Below are 17,491 nucleotides of genomic sequence, written 5' to 3' on the forward strand. Positions count from 1 at the left end.
ACTTGAGTGAGCATATACATATATGTATATTATGTATATGCGCATATGTATATAAATTCACATATTTGTATTTGCATATGCCTTCTTCCTGTGTGTATTCTCTGTTGAGAATGGGACGATGATAGGAAAAGTAGGAAATGAAAGGGGGTGTTTCGAGTGTAATGTGTCTTGAAAAAGCCAAATCGATGATGTTGCCTCTTAGTGTTGCCTTTTCGTCGCGAAACGTCATGGAGGTGGTCATCAAAAGACTGCAACGTCACGTGAAATGGTTCAAAAGTCGCTTACTTGAGTGAAATCCCCGACGAAGTGCCAATCAAATGGCGAAAGAACTTAAACTATCTAACCGCACACTGAAAAATGATCTCTAAGTCAAGCCTTACAAGATCCAAAAGGTGCATGATCTTACACCAAAGCAGCAACAAGTCAGACTTGAGAGAGCGAATGAGTTGTTTCGCTTGGCCGAAAGCGGTAAATTTCCGATCATTGTAATTAATGACGAGAAAAATTTTCAAATTAAGCGATTCCTAAACTCCCAAAACGATAGGGTTTATTTGACCAACCGTTCATACGAGAATGTGAGTCATCGATTGGCCACCAGGCGACAGCACCTGCCACAGGTAATGGTTTGGGCTGCTTTAACCGCATATGGGCGCTCTCCAATCGTTTTCATCGAGCCTGGCGTCAAAGTAAATGCGATATATTATTGGGAAAGTATTCTGGAGGTTGCTTTGAAGCCGTCGGCAGAAAAACGTCGTATTCGGCAACGTCTCACAAAGCTCGGGTGAACCAAGAATAGCTAAAACACAACGTTCCGATCTTCAGAACATCCACACAATGGCGCTCAAACTCACCAGACGTGAATCGAATGGATTATTCTCTTTGGACTATTTTGGAGAGCAAGGTCCGAACTAAAAAATTAATCATTCTCGAGGCGTTGAAAAAAGCCATTGTCCCCCAGTAGACCAAAATACCTGCAAGTCACATTCTGGCAGCTTGCGATTCGTCTCAAGGCCATAGACAAGACAAAAGGTGGTCATATCGAGCAAAAGTAAATTAAGGGGTTACATGGGTTTCGTCAGGTAAAAAAAGGCCTATTTTCAATATTTTTTTTTTCTATGTAAAAAATTATTTATTTAATTCAAACTTTTTTCTGTCTTATAGATACATATTTAAAGAATAATTTCTGAAATTTTCAAAAACAAAAATTAAAACTCCTCCATTGAGACGTCATTTCCGGTGCCCCCTCGAAAAAAAGTTGCGTCCGCGTTGTCAGCATAACTCCTGACAGGCTCATCAAAACTGAAAAAACAAAAATAAGTGTTTTAGTTAAGACCATAAACTCGTGCTTGAACGAAGGAAAGAAAAAAAAGTAAAAATTGGAATTTTGGCAGACTTTTTTTCAAAAAATGAAAATTTCGGTCAAATTTGCTTAACAGTTTGTTTTTTTTAAATAGTTGTAATTAAAAAAAAAAAACAAAATCCTTCGTTCAAGCACGAGTAAATTGTATTTCGAACACCTGTGTAAAATTTCCTCAAGATCGGTTGAGTAGTTTTCGAGAAGATTTGACAACCGACTTTAAAAACCCAGTTCCGAGAAAAACGCGTTTAAAGTTTTGAGTAACAATAAAAGTGGATTGGAGCGCACACATTCCAAAGGCTGTGTCTCCGAATTTATTATTCGGATCGACTTGAAAATTTTGGATAATATTCCTGAGATGTTGTAGAAATTAATAAGCCAAAAAAAAAATAAATCGATTTTTTGAACCAACGAAACCCATGTAACCCCTTAATTCTTAATTTTGTATTATTTTATACATTTCTTACTTCGAATTGAATAAAATTAATTTTCCAAAGGCTCCTCTACTTTTCTTATATATAATAATAATAATAATAATATAATTTTCCAAACTAAATTTATGGCTTTTTTAACTGGTTACACTTCGAGTGCCAGACCCTGCAATTTTTATGAATTTGCTATTTTTTCGTACTCTTACTACTTTATTTTTAGTTTATATAAAGGGTTTTCCAATAAGAGGTGTTATTTTGATATTCAAAAAAAGTGATATTTTTTAATATAAATGATCGGATGTTTAGTTCATTACAAAGAAGGTATGCCGTTAATAGTGGAAAATAACATCAGGCAAATGCCCACCACGACCACGCCTACAGGACAATATCCTTTTCATGAAATTTTCCATAACCGAATTGCAAAGTGACTGCCCTATGTCTTCGATAGCCTCACGAATTCCATCTTTGAGGTCTTGAATCGACCCTGGGCTGTTGGCGTAGACCTTCTCAAAAAAAGAAGAAGAAAGAAAAACGTCGCAAGGTGTTAAATCACAAGATCTCGGTGGCCAATTGTGGTCACCTCTTTGAGAAATAACACGGTCCGGAAACTTTTCCCGTAAAAGATCAATGGTTTCGTTGCTTGTGTGGCACGTGGCGCCGCGTTGTCCAGATCACTACCATCCAATTCCGGCCATAAAAAATCGTTAATCATCTCTCGGTAGCGCAATGCATTCACCTGAACACCTGTTATTGGAAAACCCTATAGTTTTCTGAAGTCCAAGATAGTTTTTCGATATAATATATATTTTTAATTGGCCGAAAACCTTAGTAGCCAGAGTTCTTGTTAAACTTTAGTGTATTGGTTATTTATAACTATTACTCTTACATATAAATAAATAAATAAATATTTTATGAATTGTGGCGTTTACGTCAAAAAAAAAAAACACAAAACTAGGGTCTGTCAGACTCACGCACGGTAGAATTGAAACTTCTAAGTTGGTTGTTCCATGCATGGGAGCCCCGGTTTAGATCTCTCCCCCCTCTCTCGTGTTAAATTCAGGTTTTCATTTTTTTTTTTCTATATCACTCGACATAAATTTGTACTATTTATTTTTGTCCTTATTAGCTTCAAATTTGACACTTGGGTGCAGTGTTGCACTTGACGCTGACATTTCTTTGCACTTCCAATGGTATTTTTGCCTACTTTTGGCGCGTTAATCAATTTGCTTTGATCACCGAAACGGTTGAAATGTCATTTTACAACCTTCTGCTTCAACTATCGTCACTCGTTTGGCAAACGCACTCATTGTATCGCTTCGTCTCCTCCATACCTACCATCTATTTACTTCACAGCAGTTTCTTATTGCTCTCCCGCTTACACACATTCAATCGGCGCTTTATCTGATACTCACACACAGCACTCATTTGCACGGGCTATGGCTATCTATAATACCCGTTGTCGGTTGTCGATTGTCGGTTGCCTGCATGTCGCCAGTCTACTTCAATGCTTACTTGTGTGCTATATACATTTCAGAATAGGCGAGAGTGGGAAGGAGCAGCTGCTCCTTGGCCCCGCCCATTTGACGGATTTCGGTAACGCTCCGAACTTACCGTTTTACTCGCCTATTTTCAATCTGCCTTGGGGCCCCCGACGCGCCTAAAGAAGTTTCACTTCAAAAATAGTCGTGTCTACCGAAGGTTAAAAAGAAACCAGCTGATTTTGCGCCCTTTAGATGCTACCGAATTTTGAACTAGACTTATTTTAACTTCTAATGAATAGAAATAATTCGTTAGTATTTTATGTCTTGTTTGATTTGTGTACCAAAATGCACACTCTGGAACATTTTAACTGTCTCTGGTAACACTGGTTATAGCTTCGCTTAGTTGCTCATTACCATAGCTAACTTATTTTTAGTGTATTGCAATTTTTTTTTAAATTTTTTTTTATTTTTTTTTTTTTTGTTTTTTTTTGTATTTGTTTTTATTTTATAATTTATTGCAGCATATATTACATTTGGCTTATCTATTGTTTTTGTAGACGCCTATTTCCACCTCTTTGTTGTATTTCTATTTTTAAACGAATCCCCAGACACAACATCCTTTGGCATTATCGCCACAAATCCAAATACATAAAAAAAAATCATGCAGATCCACAGAATGCAGTGTTGCCGTACATACATACACACATATGTAGATACATATGTTTAGACATATTTATAGCAACACCATTCACATTCCCATTTGTGCATAGATAAATATTATTTCGCCTCAACAGCTCTTTCACTTTCGCTTGCAATAAATTTTGAAAATTTACTTTCCATTGCATTGACGTGTTACCATTTAATCCACTCAAATGAGATTTGTACAAGATTTTATATTGAGTATGAACGATAAATTTGCACTGCAAACGAAAAAAAAACAAAAACAAAATTTAAATTTTTTAAATTTATTTGTGGCATTGCTGTCGTACTAATTTGTCGCTAAACCAGTGCCCTCGAGTAAATTTTGAAATTTCTCAATTTAGTATTTATTTTCGTGAAAATCGAGCATTTTTTCCAATTATCATTTAAAATATCTACTATATCAATTTATTCTTTGCCGCACAATTCGAAGAAATAAACAGTTGCTGATTGCGAACAGGTGTATTGGGCGACTTCTTCGCGCTAAATTTATTTACAAATTTTAATGCATCTTGTCACATACAGGGTGACTCAAGGGCGATGCAGATTTTTGACGGCATTTAGTAGTGAAATGTTAATTTTTATATTATATATTTAAATTATTATATTTTTTTCTTGAAACAATTTGTACTGCAAGCCTTGGCAAACTTAGTCACGGAGCGATACTCAGTTGAACAGCGCGTAAAATTGGCGTAAATGATTTGTGGAAATGGTCGTTCTGCAAGCGATATTCCTCATTGCGCATTGCCATTGAGCAATGGAGTACATTTTCACCTAAATGGATACGTCAACAAGAAAAAAACTGCCGCATTTAGGTATGGTACTAAATCCGCTTGTCATTCAAGAAAAAACTTGTAGGTGCATAGTTCTAGTTATTGTTTTGGTTGTGGTTGTGGTTTCTGGGGTGGCGGCGTCATTAGACCGTATTTTTGCGAAAATGATGTCAGTGGCTCTGTGACGGTGAATAGTGAACAGCGAATGTTATTGTGACATGATAACAAACTTTTTAGAGACTGAATTAAATGGCATAGACTTGGACAATATGTGACTTTAACAGGACGGAGTCACTTGCAACACAGCACATGAAAGAATGGTCATATTTCGAACAAAGTTCGCATTATCCTTTATCTCACCAAACAACGAGGTCAAATGGCCGCCGAGATTTTACGTTTTGACACCAAACTTGCACGACGACAATATCCGACGAGACGTCCCTTGCAGTGTTTGAGAGAAAGCTTCTGCAGAAGATTTTTGAACCTTTACGCGTTGGTGACGGCGAGCATCGTAGGCGATGGAGCAATGCGCTGTATGAACTTTACGAAAACATAGACATAGCGAAGCGAATAAAGATGCAGCGGCTACGTTGGCTGGCTAATGTCGTCCGAATAGAAACAAACGCTCCGCCTTTGAAAGTATTCGTTGCGGTACCAGCTGATGGTAGCAGAGAAAGAGGAAGGCCTCCGCTGCGTTGGAAAGTTCAGGTGGAGAAGGACTTGGCTTCACTTGGTGTGTCCAACTGGCGCGGGTTAGCCAAGTCCCTTCACTTTTTTCAATGTTTCTAACTAGAGCCGGTGCACGAGAAAGAAACAACTGGCGCGCTTTGTTAAACCCGGTCAAAATCGCTTAAGCGGTTATCGCGCCAGTCAAGAAGAGCACGCACATGGACTTCTCTCTCTGGTGCTACGTGAAAATTGTGATCTATGCCAATAAGCTCGACACGATTTCTGAGTTGAAGAACGAAATTTCATGTGTGATAAATGATTACATACCGAATTATGCTGAAAAGTCAGGGAAAATTTTGCTACGCGCTTCCTGTGTTGCCAGAGGAGTTGTGATACGCGTTTAACGGATGTTTCGAAATTTTTCTCATTATTTCACACATAAATGCGATAGACTAAAGAAACTTGATGAAATAAGAAAAAAATCATATCGACAAATTTTATTTACTATGTTTCATTTATAAAAGAATTACTGACTCACCCTGTACATCGCTGTTCAGATTAATAATTTTTCGCGCATTTTCGTTGAATGCGAAATTTATGGGCAGACAAATTATTTATTTGCAATTAATTAGCATGTTTCTTGTTGTTCCCGTTGTAATTTTTTTCCACACCATTTTTGTGCTTATGAAACGTGAATAATTTTTTGTCTATAAATTTGCTAAGACCCACAAATGTTGCTTGTACCAAAAGCAGCACGTTCAGCTTCTCAAAATGTTTTTTAAAGAAAACCGCGGAAATTTGTGGATTTGCCTTCGTTTTCGAATTTGCACTCGCCTCATTTGAAATGGTGTTTCTTTAAAAGCGTGTAAAACGGAAACGAAGAAAGATATTTATTTTTGTTTTGACTATTTCATTTTTTGATCCATTGTTAAAAAATAAAATTTTTGTTTTGGTCATACGAGGTTCGTTCACAAAGTTGGCAGGCTTCAAAAAAAGGTTCTTCATATGGTGAATAGACACAGATATAGCCGGTTCTACTGAACCAATTTTGTTGAAATAGAATTTAAATGACGTAGAATTGATGTCGTTATTGTGTGAATTACGATTATTTCGGAAAAAAATGTAGTATTTTTTTCGAACCCTTAAAGTAAACAAAAAGGGTCTAAAACCGTCGATCATAGTACACACGATAACGACATTCATACCGAGCATACTGAACTTTTTGCCTTTTTATTTGAAACACCTGTGAGTATCGGAATTCGTATCGCCAGCCACATCCCGTTTATTGGAAGACCATTTTTTGAAGGCTGACGACTTTTTGAAAAAACCTCCAACATTTTTTTTGAAATTTTTTAATAATGGTCCAGATCAATACCATCCAATTCCGGCCATAAAAAATCGTTAATCATCTCTCGATAGCGCAATCTATTCACCGTAACTGTTGCTCCAGCTTCATTTTCGAAAAAGTAAGGTCCAATGACTCCACCGGTCCATAAACCGCACCAAACAGTCACCACACGTTGAGGATAGAGAGGCTTTTCAACAATAACTCTTGGATTTTCTGAGCCCCAGATCCGACAATTTTGCTTGTTGACGGAGCCACCGAGGTGGAAATGGAGCTCATCATTCAAGAAAAATTTTCAATGAAATTTCGAATCATTTTCATGCATTTCAACGACTCAATTAGCAAAGGAACGACGTTGTTAATGATCGGCCGGGTTGAGTTCTTGTGTTAACTGAACTTTATAAGCCTTAAGACCCAAATCTTTATGCAAAATTCGGTGTAATGACGTTTGTGGAATGCCTAATTTCAAAGAACGACGAGGAATGGACAAACCTGGGCTTTCTTCAACACTTTCGGCTACAACAGCAATATTTTCGGCTGTTCTTGTGCGACGTGAACGGGTTTTATTCTTCACATCACTAACTGGACCCAACAACTCGCATTTTTTCACCAATTTCTGTATTGCGGTCCGACAAGTTGCTCCACGATGACCAAAAAATGTTCGTGTTTTACGAACCGTCTCTGCCAAATTTTCACCATTTTTGTAGTGGATTTTAATAATTTCAAGGCGTTGTTTAAGCGTGTATCGTTCCATTTTTATTAATGGCGTAGTTTCTACTTGCCCATACTATGCCTAAATCACCAACAAAATGTATATTGACAGCAGCCGACCTCCCCAGAATAGAAGAGAGATTCATGACAAATGCAAAGAAACTTGTACCTCAGCTGTTCCTTTGCTACAACAGCGCGCTCTGTATGAAGCAGTGATAGGCGAGCTCCAACGAAGTAAGACTCTACATCGCAAATTGACGATTGCACTGCGCATAGATTACGCCAGAGATATTGGCAATACTTGCGCTTTACTCCACCAAAATGAACTCTTTCCGCCCGGGTTGATAAAGGAATCTAATTTTATATTAAACTTAGCGAAATATGGTAAAAATCACAGCAGCGCCACTTTACCAATGTCTTTTTGCAGTCACAACTCCTCTGCTTCCCGAATAGAGCTTAATTTTCACTGATGGCTCAAAAACTAATACTAACACCTCGTTCGCAGTTGTCAACTCGAAAGGAGAAACAATTACGGCATACATCATCCCTAGCTATTCCTCCGTTTATACAACCGAACCCGCAGCGATCCTCAATGCGATTACCTTCGCTGAAAACGCTTTATCGAAAGCAGTAATTTGGGCGATTAGCAAATCAGTTATTTACTCGATATGAACACAATTAATAAGTCGCAAATTATCTCTTGTATCCGGAGCAAGTTATTAGAAAATAGCGATCGCATAAAACTCATGTGGGTTCCAGGCCATGCAGGAACATAAGAGCGTGGTCACTGTTAAATAATAACAACAATTGATTTTTCGAAAATTCACAAATTTATTGATAATTTGATCGTGAATACTCAATGCAAACACCTCAGTAGCAAATCCAATCTCCTGCATTGTCAATTATGGCCTGACACCGTCGGGGCATACTTTCCACTAGTTTTTCTGCATATTCTACCGGAAAAGACCTCCAAATTTTCCGAATTTGTCGAGAAAGTTGATCTAGGCGAAGCTGCATTTTCAACTAGAGCCCACACATTTTCTATGGGATTTGCATCCGGTGATTGGGATGGCCAATCTAACAACTGGCAACTCCGTTTTGCGCTCCACTCGTTTTCAACGTGTTTTGCAATCAACATTGGTTTTTCCAAAGTACTGCGATATTTCAGTTTATTGGCAAGCAAGTGCCTGCGAATCGTTCCGTAAGATATGTCAACACCTTTTGCTTTCAATTTTACGTAAGTAAAAATTGGATCTTTCGAGAACAATGCGAGACTCTTTTTTTCGTCTTTTTTTTTTGAGACTTTGCTTGCACTTCTGCGATCAGGAAAATCATCAACGTTCCCGATCTTTTTATAGCGATTTATCCACTTGCTAACGAACTGCTTCGACTTTCCCATATATTTCACAGCAGCAGTTTGCGTTAACTTGGGTCCTTTTTTTTTACTATAGTCCTAAATAATCGAGTTTACTAGTCTCACTTTTTCGTGTAAGACCTTTAAGCTAACTATCTCTTTTCTTTACATCAGCGAGCCGAAGGTCTTGGCAGCCAGTGCTCCCCCTCTTTTTTTATGTGTAAGAATAATTATATTAATATTTCGCCTTTGTAAATAAATAATATGTAATAATTATTAAGTAAAAGGTTCGAAAGACTTTTCTTACTAATTAGCAATCCCTGAGCTTTGAAATAAGTTTTCACATGGCGCTCCAGCTCGACTACTTCCATGATTTCAGCGATATTTTCGACAATTGGCCGCGTGCCTCATCTTCGACGGTCAGATTTCCTGAACAGAATCATTGGAATCACTGCCTTGCTATTGATTTCTACACTGACAATTTTTTTGGGCACCTATTTTAGAATCGAACACGAAAAAAGTAAAGAAAATGCAACATTTTTTGAGATAAACAAAATAACCTTAAAACAAAGCTCGGGCAAACTAGAGCTATTCCGGTACGTAGAAGTAATAGTCCAGATATCGTAGCTGAATACACTCCTTCATACCAAGCATATGCCCCGTCAAGATTTAATTTGCCACCAGCGTTAATTTAGACAGGTATAGATAATAAATTTCTTTTAATGGGCTTTTACAGTCCAGAAGGACATGAAACTCTGATGAAAATACTCTTAGGACTGAATATTACTTTTCAAGGACTTTCTAAACTTTGTCCTTTGAATTCGGATGCATTCAAGACTAAAAACAAAAACAAGAAACCCAGTTCGTAGTATTCAACTACTAAATTTCGTCATAAATCACAAGGCGAATCTATTAAAGAGGGTAGCGGTAAATCAGCTGATGTGTTGTTTTTTCGCCATGTCCATGTGGCCGTCAGCAGAGAATGAAACAAGCCGAAATCATTCTTTGTCTTTGCCAATACTTTGCCGTGACAATTAAACGTAGAAAACATTGTTGTTGGTTTAGCGGCATCACCTTTAATGAAAGCGCCTTGATGAATCATGAAGATTTGAAAGAATTTAAAAAACTGGCCTGGACGCATATAGATTTGGTAATTAGAATCGACCACCAAAACAACTTTTCCAAAATGGTCAAGACAGCATCCAAAATATGGGTCTAATCTACAGCGAAGCTATTGAAGGTGGTATCGGTAAACCAACTGATTTGTTGTTTTTTTTTCCTTTCGCCATGTCCAGCCGGTTGTCAGGATATATTGAAATGATGAAAAGCTGTTTCATTCGCACTATCGTCGTATGCTTCTAGCTCCAACTTCATGTCGGCTGTGCTTTTGAGGAAATTTTACAAACAAAATCAAGGCGCATTCATTAAAGGTGGTGGCACTAGACCAAAAACACTGTTCTGTACGTTTGATTGTCAAAGCACAGTATTGGGAAACTAGAAACCAAATAATAAATTCGCCTTGCTTCATTCTGAGCTGACAGCTACATGGACATGTCGTAAAAAAAAACAAATCAGCTGATGTAGTGATATCACTTTTAATAGATTCGCCTTGAATAAAAAAATTCAATTTGATATTCTATAAGTTATGGCGAATAAAAAAACCAAAGTAATCTGTTTATTAACTTCACCTAATACAAATTCGCTTTGAGCCAACTCATAATAAAAAATTGTGATAATGTCAAAAGACAAAATCAGTACACAAAAAAATCAACTTTTGTAAATATTTATGAAAATAACTTTTGGCCTTTTCCAAATTTCGCATTTAACATTCAATACATAAAATGTTGAAGAAAATCAATTGCTGGACGGGCAAGCAGTACAAACTCGAAAGTAGTGATAACTACGATGCCTATCTTAAGGAGCTTGGAATGGGTTTGGTCCAACGGAAATTAGGCAACTCTCAACAACCGATTGTTATGCTGCATAAAGTCGAAAGCACACACAATTTGATTACACTGCCAAGTGGAGGAGAGGAATCAACAACAATCCTCACTTTCAAGTTGGGCAAGGCGTTCGATGAGGAAACCTATGATTTGCGCAAATTGACCACTGTGATGAAACTGTTTGACAACACATTGGTGCAAGAGCAGAAAGGGGTTGTGTGCTCCAAGATTACGCGTGAATTTCATCAAACAAAGATGATAGAGACTTTAGTGCTCAATAAAGTTGTAGCGGTTAGGGTTTATCGTGCGCTCGAGGAAAATGAAATGAAGGATATGTCTGAAGTGATCGAAAAGCTTGAAGCAGACAACGCTTGAAGGGACGATAGGAAGCTGACAAGTAGAAGAGCGCCATTAAAGATAAACCAAGCAACAAAATGAAGATGAAAGAAAATTCGTTGTTAAAGCATTGTGGTTATGCTCGTATATACGTAAATAAAATATAATAATGCGCACTGTAATTAAATATTTCGCTCCAAATCACTCAAATATAACTAGTGTATTTAATTTTTTGGTTAAATACCTTTCTGGTAGAGTTTATACATAAGTCTTTTTAGAATTTCGACATTAAAAGCATAGCTTTCACTCTTCCGCCTTTTAATATTCCAACAATAAATTCAATACTATCGTTTAGAGTGCGCAGTCTACCATCAGCTTTAGCCGCTACTAACCTTGGTATGACACTCTTCTTTTTATCAGTGGTTAAGTGGTCGTTTAGAATGTAAGTCCGGTGTTTAAGTGCACCTTTGTTTATTTATTAGGTGTTGTTAAATATTGAATTTTCCTCTTTTGCTTATTGCGCACAGTCAGCCTTAATCCAAGTAACCTTGATGGGACTCTACTTCGTTGATCCGTAGTGAAGGGGCCGTTTATGAGCTGAAAGTTAGTTGAAATGATTGAAAATTCAAATAAAATTCAATGCTCTTAAAAGTTAGTGCACATTTGCCTATTTAACCTTTTTCTTCTTGTTCGGCGCGCTAACCGCTTACGCGATTTTAGCCGTGTGATTGCTAAATATTGGTTTCCTTCAAGACCAATATTTTTATAATTTTAGTGGTTTTGTGTATTGGCATTAATATAGTTTATTATTCCTTGGCTCAAATGTCTTTTTGTGGATGGAATTATTGCAAATTGTGCAAAAATGTGATAGCTTCATTCAAGGTGATTTCACAAGTAAACTGAATTCTCCGAAAATAATTACTTGGTAAATTACAGATATTTGAAGGAATAGACGTGGATTTAGTGTAAATGAAGGGATAATATATCGTCGGTACAAAAAATAGCATTGAACTAATCGCATATTTATCCGCACTCAAGTGTAATTTCTGCTTAAAGTAAAACAAAATATTCAATTTCTCAAATTCTAATAGAATTTTTGCGCGTTTAGACTCTGTTTTCTTATCAAAAAAATTTTATGTTCACAGTGCTAATTATAGTTACGAGTGTGAAGTCGCTTACCAGTGCAATCAAACTCTTAGCTGTACGAACAAACTTCGTTATCGAAGTCGAAAAAATGTTGTGTTAACAGTGCAGAGTCGAAGCTGTATGAATAAAAGAGGGGCCGTTAAAAATGTTATGCTAACAGTGCGAGTCATGGTTACCAATGTAAAAGCTTTACCGGTGCAGTCAGAGTTCAGTCTGTACGCACAAAAGAGGAGTCGTTTATTAAGTCGAAAAAATGTTAGGTTAACAGGGCTTTTCATACTTACAAATGTAAATTTGGGACTTTGTGCCTATCTGTTATTGATGTCGTCAAGGGTATTATGAAGCTCAAGCCTACAACGAAAACTGACTCGGATGGCCTTTTGGGCATTTTGCTGAAGAACTGCTTGTGTCTCGCTGAGCCTCTTACAATTATATTTAATAAATCCTTGTCCTCCGGTATCTTTGTTGACGACTGGAAATTTACTTCCGTTACTCCTATATTTAAGAGTGGAAATAAAAACGATGTTAGCAATTACAGACCGATTTCGAAGCTTTCGTCTGTCTCAAAACTTTTTGAGATAACAGTGAATGATAAGTTATATTTTGCTGTCAAAGGCCTAATATCTACCAACCAGCATGGTTTCGTTGCAAGTCGCTCCACTGTCACTAATTTGTCTATTTTCAATGATTACTGCGTTTCAGCCTTCCAGAACAGATCTCAAGTTGATACAATTTATACAGACTTCTCTAAAGCGTTTGACAAAGTATCGCACCGAATACTCTTATCGAAGCTTGCATCATTGGGTATACACTCCACGTTTTTGTCGTGGATCAAATCATATTTGTCCAACAGGCACTGCGTTGTAGCCGTTGATAATACGACATTCCGTGCATTTATTGCGTCCTCTGGTGGACACAGGGAAGTATTCTAGGACCCCTCCTCTTTATACTCTTTATTAACGATATTGGTTCTTGCTTTTCTTTTGCTGAACACTTGTTGTATGCTGATGATCTTAAAATATTTGCGGTGATTAACAGTGTTAGGGACTCTGAAAAGTTGCAAACCGACTTGCAACTGGTGCTATTTAAACCGTTTGTCACTAAATATTATATTAGCAAATGCTTTCACGTAAAATATGCTAAATCAAACAATACTTTGCATACTTCGTATAGTATTGCTGGCTTACCTTTGCAATCCGTTGAGGAAATTAAAGACTTAGGCGTTATTTTCGACTCTAAGCTGAATTTCACCAGCCATGTTAACCTCGTCATAAGACGATCATATGCGATGCTAGCATTCGTACGCCGAAATTGTTCTGCATTTACCAACCCACACACTCTCAAAACATTGTATTGTGCTTTTGTTAGATCAAGATTAGAGTATATCGCTGTTATTTGGATACCGTACCAAATAGGTCTGTCTATTCGGATTGAGAGAGTTCAGAAAGTCTTTCTTCGTTTTGCGCTCCGATCTTTAAACTTTTCTGAACCTGTACCATCGTACCGCTCTCGATGTTTATTAACTGACTTAAAACCACTTGATAGCACACGATCTATTCTATTTATTATTCGTATCATTTCTGGATCTACTGATTGTCCTTCCCTTTTAAGTAAAATTCAATTTAATATACCCAATATGAAGTTCCGACAGTACGAAACCTTTAAAATTGGCTTCTCGAGAACCAACTATGGAGTGAATGCTCCGATTCCTAGGGTATGTGCAGATTTAAATTTGTTTTTCAATTCTTCTGGTGCTGATTTTACATGGCCATATGGCATCTTAGTCAATCATCTTAAATCGTTTTTTTCTTAGTAACTACTAAACTATTGTACATTAGCTTCATATAGTCTGTAAGAATGTATACATTCAAAGACAATAAATAAATAAATAATATCCTTTCTACATATATAGGAAATATATTTTTCATCTATTTAAAACAAAAATTATATATATTTTTCTATATTAAATAAAAGTAAACAGCGACATTATTTTGAATTAACAAAATCTAAAAAGCATGAAACTTGTACATGTACCTCTTAACAGAAAAATGTACGCAGGTCTGTTAGTCCTCTAATGTCAGTAAAACGCGAATGTAAACTGAAGTCAAGTACGAATCTCGTAGAAAAACTAATCTAACTAAAGTCAGATGTTTCAGTTAACTCTATTGCGGTGATGCTTCTCAAGCTTAACGGAGCTTTTAAATGTATATAGTTAAGTTTTTGCTGAAAAAAGGCCATTATACATTTACTATGATATTTTACGAAAAATTTGTAATTGATAACCCAAGTTTGTAATAGTGATTGTTTATCGATTGAGTGAGTTTAAAAAATCTATAAATAGTGGTAAGGACATAAACGAAATGCAGTACGATGAGCCATTGGAATTAAACGCAAATAAGGAAATAATAAAAGAAAATAATATTATACTAGAAATAGAAAATAATAATCATCATCATCATCAGGTAGCGATTACAGCTCAGGGTGAGCTTTAGCTTCCCCTTCCAATCTGCACGGTTCATAGCAACAGATTTCCAGCTCCTAACTCGTAGCTTTTTCAGGTCGGCTATGGCTTGGTCAAGCCAGGTTAACCTTGGACGTCCTCGGGCTCGGGTCATTAGACAATTCGTTGATAAAAAAGATTTTTGGGGGCGGCTGTCTTCCATGCACACATTGTGCCCTAACCATCGAAGCCTTTGGGATTTAATGTATTTCACGACGTCTTCTCCCTGTCATAAGTTTAGCAACTCATCGTTGTAGCGTATTCGGTACGTTCCATCGTTGCAGCGTATGGGGCGAAACACCCTTCAGAGTACTTTTCGTTCGAAAACTCTTAAGCTACTTTCGTCTTTGCTTGTCAATGTCCAGCACTCGCAGCCGTAGGACAGCACCAGTAGTATTATTGACTTGTATAGGCGGAGTTTACATTCACGTGTGAGCAGTTTGGACTTCAGCAATTTTGTGTGGGTGTAATATGCTTTGTTTGCTGCCATTATTATGTCTTGTATTGTGTCGTAACTACTGTTGTCATTTTTTATTAACACTCCCAAATATTTGAAGTGTTGAACACCTTCAAAGGTTAATGTCCCGATTTGTATGTTTTCAGGACTTCGTCTTTCTTCGTTGCGGGAGACCTTCAGATATTTAGTTTTGGCTTCATTTATTCTAAGGCCTACTGATTTTACACGAAATTCAATATTACAGAAGGTTTCAATGAGATATCTTTTGTTCCTTGCCACTATTGCGATATCATCTGCGTACACGATTGTTATTCCTGAGCGACTAAAAAGGTTTCCAAACTCCACTTCGTTTTTATCGCATAGTGTAGAAGGAGATTAAATAAAGATGTGGAAAGCGCGTCGCCTGGTTTTACGCCACAGGTGATTTCGAAGGGCTTTGCCACTGCTTTTTGTACAACTACTTTTCCAATAGTGTTAGTTAGTGTTGCCATGACCAGCTGAATAAGTTTGTCGCTGATACCCAAGTTGGAGAGCGCTTTGGGACTTTGTCTCGGAGGATACTATCAAAGGTTCGTTTGAAATCGACGAACAGGATGTGTACGTCTAAGTTGCATTCATAGCATTTTTCCAGATTTTGCTTTAACATAAAGATTTGATCTGTTGTTGATCGACCTGGGCGAAATCCGCGAGGGGATGCGAGAACTCGAGATAAGATTTTATATGTGGACTTTAGGAAAGTGATTCCACGGTAGTTTTCACAGTTTAATTTGTCTCCCTTTTTGTGAATAGGAGTTACCAACCCTACACGCCATGCTTCCGGAATGCTGTCTCGGTGCCATATTCTTAAAAAGAGGTTTGGCGGAACTTGACGTCCGTTGTCATCTTCCCCAGGAGCCTTATTGTTACTCATATGAATAATAGCTTTGTCATGTTCCATCAAAGTTGGTTCCGGTTCCGCCGTAAAGGGGGAAAAAATTAAAAAACTAAAGGACAAAGAAAAATAAAGGAAAAAACTAAAAAAAAATATTCGGTGTAATTCACAGAATAGTTGTAGAACAACATTTAAAAAAGATCAGTATATCGTATTTTCAGCAAACATTTCAGCAGAGATAAGTTTAGTTTTGCTACATCTGTTACCGATATTTTTTATAAAAATATTTTTTCAGCTGTGAATTATTCCATCTATTCGCCGGATTTCGTCTAACATTTAGGTCAAATTAGTTGGACTTGGTTGATCCTGTAGATCGCACATAGACCAGAAATTGATCCATTGATGAGTCTAACATTTTCCTTTTCGGAAAAATTCGTTTGCTGTTGGGAGAAAGTATTTTGTGGATCATTCCAAAGTGTGCTGATAGGCATGTCGGCCAACGATCTAAATCAAGTGTCCCTTTTTAAATAAAATAACTTAATTTTCTCTAAGTCTATTTTATTTTGTATGTATCAAAAATTATTTCTATTATTAAAATGGGTTTCGTTCATTTTGGAATATACTTTTTGATTGCCTTAAATCTAATCGCTTATGTTTTCTTTCACTTCTAATTCCAGAACATTGACTTTGACGTCTAAGCAGATCGCGGCTAAACATCGTTGAGGTGAGTAAAAATGCATTCATATTCCCTCTAAACATAAAATAGAAATAGAAGTAAATGTAAAATAGAGTAAAATGCTATGGATTCAACCCTAACTAGCTGTTAGAATTAAAAAAATTAAGATATTAGAAAATATAGATTTTTCTACCTTACGAGTAGTGACACTTTTATATATTATATTTTGAAAATCGAAAACACAAAGCAGTACTTAAACGGAAATGGCCTTTATTAGTCTTTTTTTTTTTTTTTAAATATTCTCCATGCGCTGGAATAGTTTCCAGGGCTCTCTCTAAATCTATATATTTGTCGTGCCGTGTTTGTAGATGAGATGTGTGAGTGAATTAAAAAGGAAATGTCAAAAGAGCGAAGATATGTTAACAAAAATTAAAAGTTAGGTCAATTTAAACAAGGAAGATAATAGAAAAGTGAATGAAAAGAAAAAAGGTATTTGTAACAAAAAAAGCTTTAAAGAAACCTCTAAAATTAGGTCAACTCAAAGCTTTATTCTGTTAAATTCACTGAGAGCCGAGTAGAGATGCAACTTTCTGTATTCTCTCAACCGTGACGTGGTGTAAAAAGATTTTCGTTTTCTGGAAAAAAAGGTGCAGAAATAAAAATTAGATCTTTGACGTTATTAGAATTATATTTTACATAGATATTCGAATAGAAAATATGTGACAATGCATACTCGTCCATT

General features: G+C 36.7%; 2 protein-coding genes across 2 annotated transcripts in view; both read left to right on the forward strand.

Annotated features, from left to right (window-relative positions):
* Positions 1-17,491, forward strand: part of LOC128855653 (STE20/SPS1-related proline-alanine-rich protein kinase) — a 120,822-nt gene that overhangs the window by 37,127 nt on the left and 66,204 nt on the right. Inside the window, exon 2 of the transcript XR_008453755.1 lies at positions 16,751-16,797. The gene's annotated coding sequence lies outside the window, so the exon portion shown is untranslated. The remainder of the gene's footprint in view (positions 1-16,750; positions 16,798-17,491) is intronic.
* Positions 1-17,491, forward strand: part of LOC128855655 (E3 ubiquitin-protein ligase RNF181 homolog) — a 133,653-nt gene that overhangs the window by 37,079 nt on the left and 79,083 nt on the right. The window contains exon 2 of the mRNA XM_054090734.1: positions 16,751-16,797. The gene's annotated coding sequence lies outside the window, so the exon portion shown is untranslated. The remainder of the gene's footprint in view (positions 1-16,750; positions 16,798-17,491) is intronic.

The sequence above is a fragment of the Anastrepha ludens genome, chromosome 2 (genome assembly GCF_028408465.1).
Source record: "Anastrepha ludens isolate Willacy chromosome 2, idAnaLude1.1, whole genome shotgun sequence".
Classification (NCBI taxonomy): domain Eukaryota; kingdom Metazoa; phylum Arthropoda; class Insecta; order Diptera; family Tephritidae; genus Anastrepha; species Anastrepha ludens.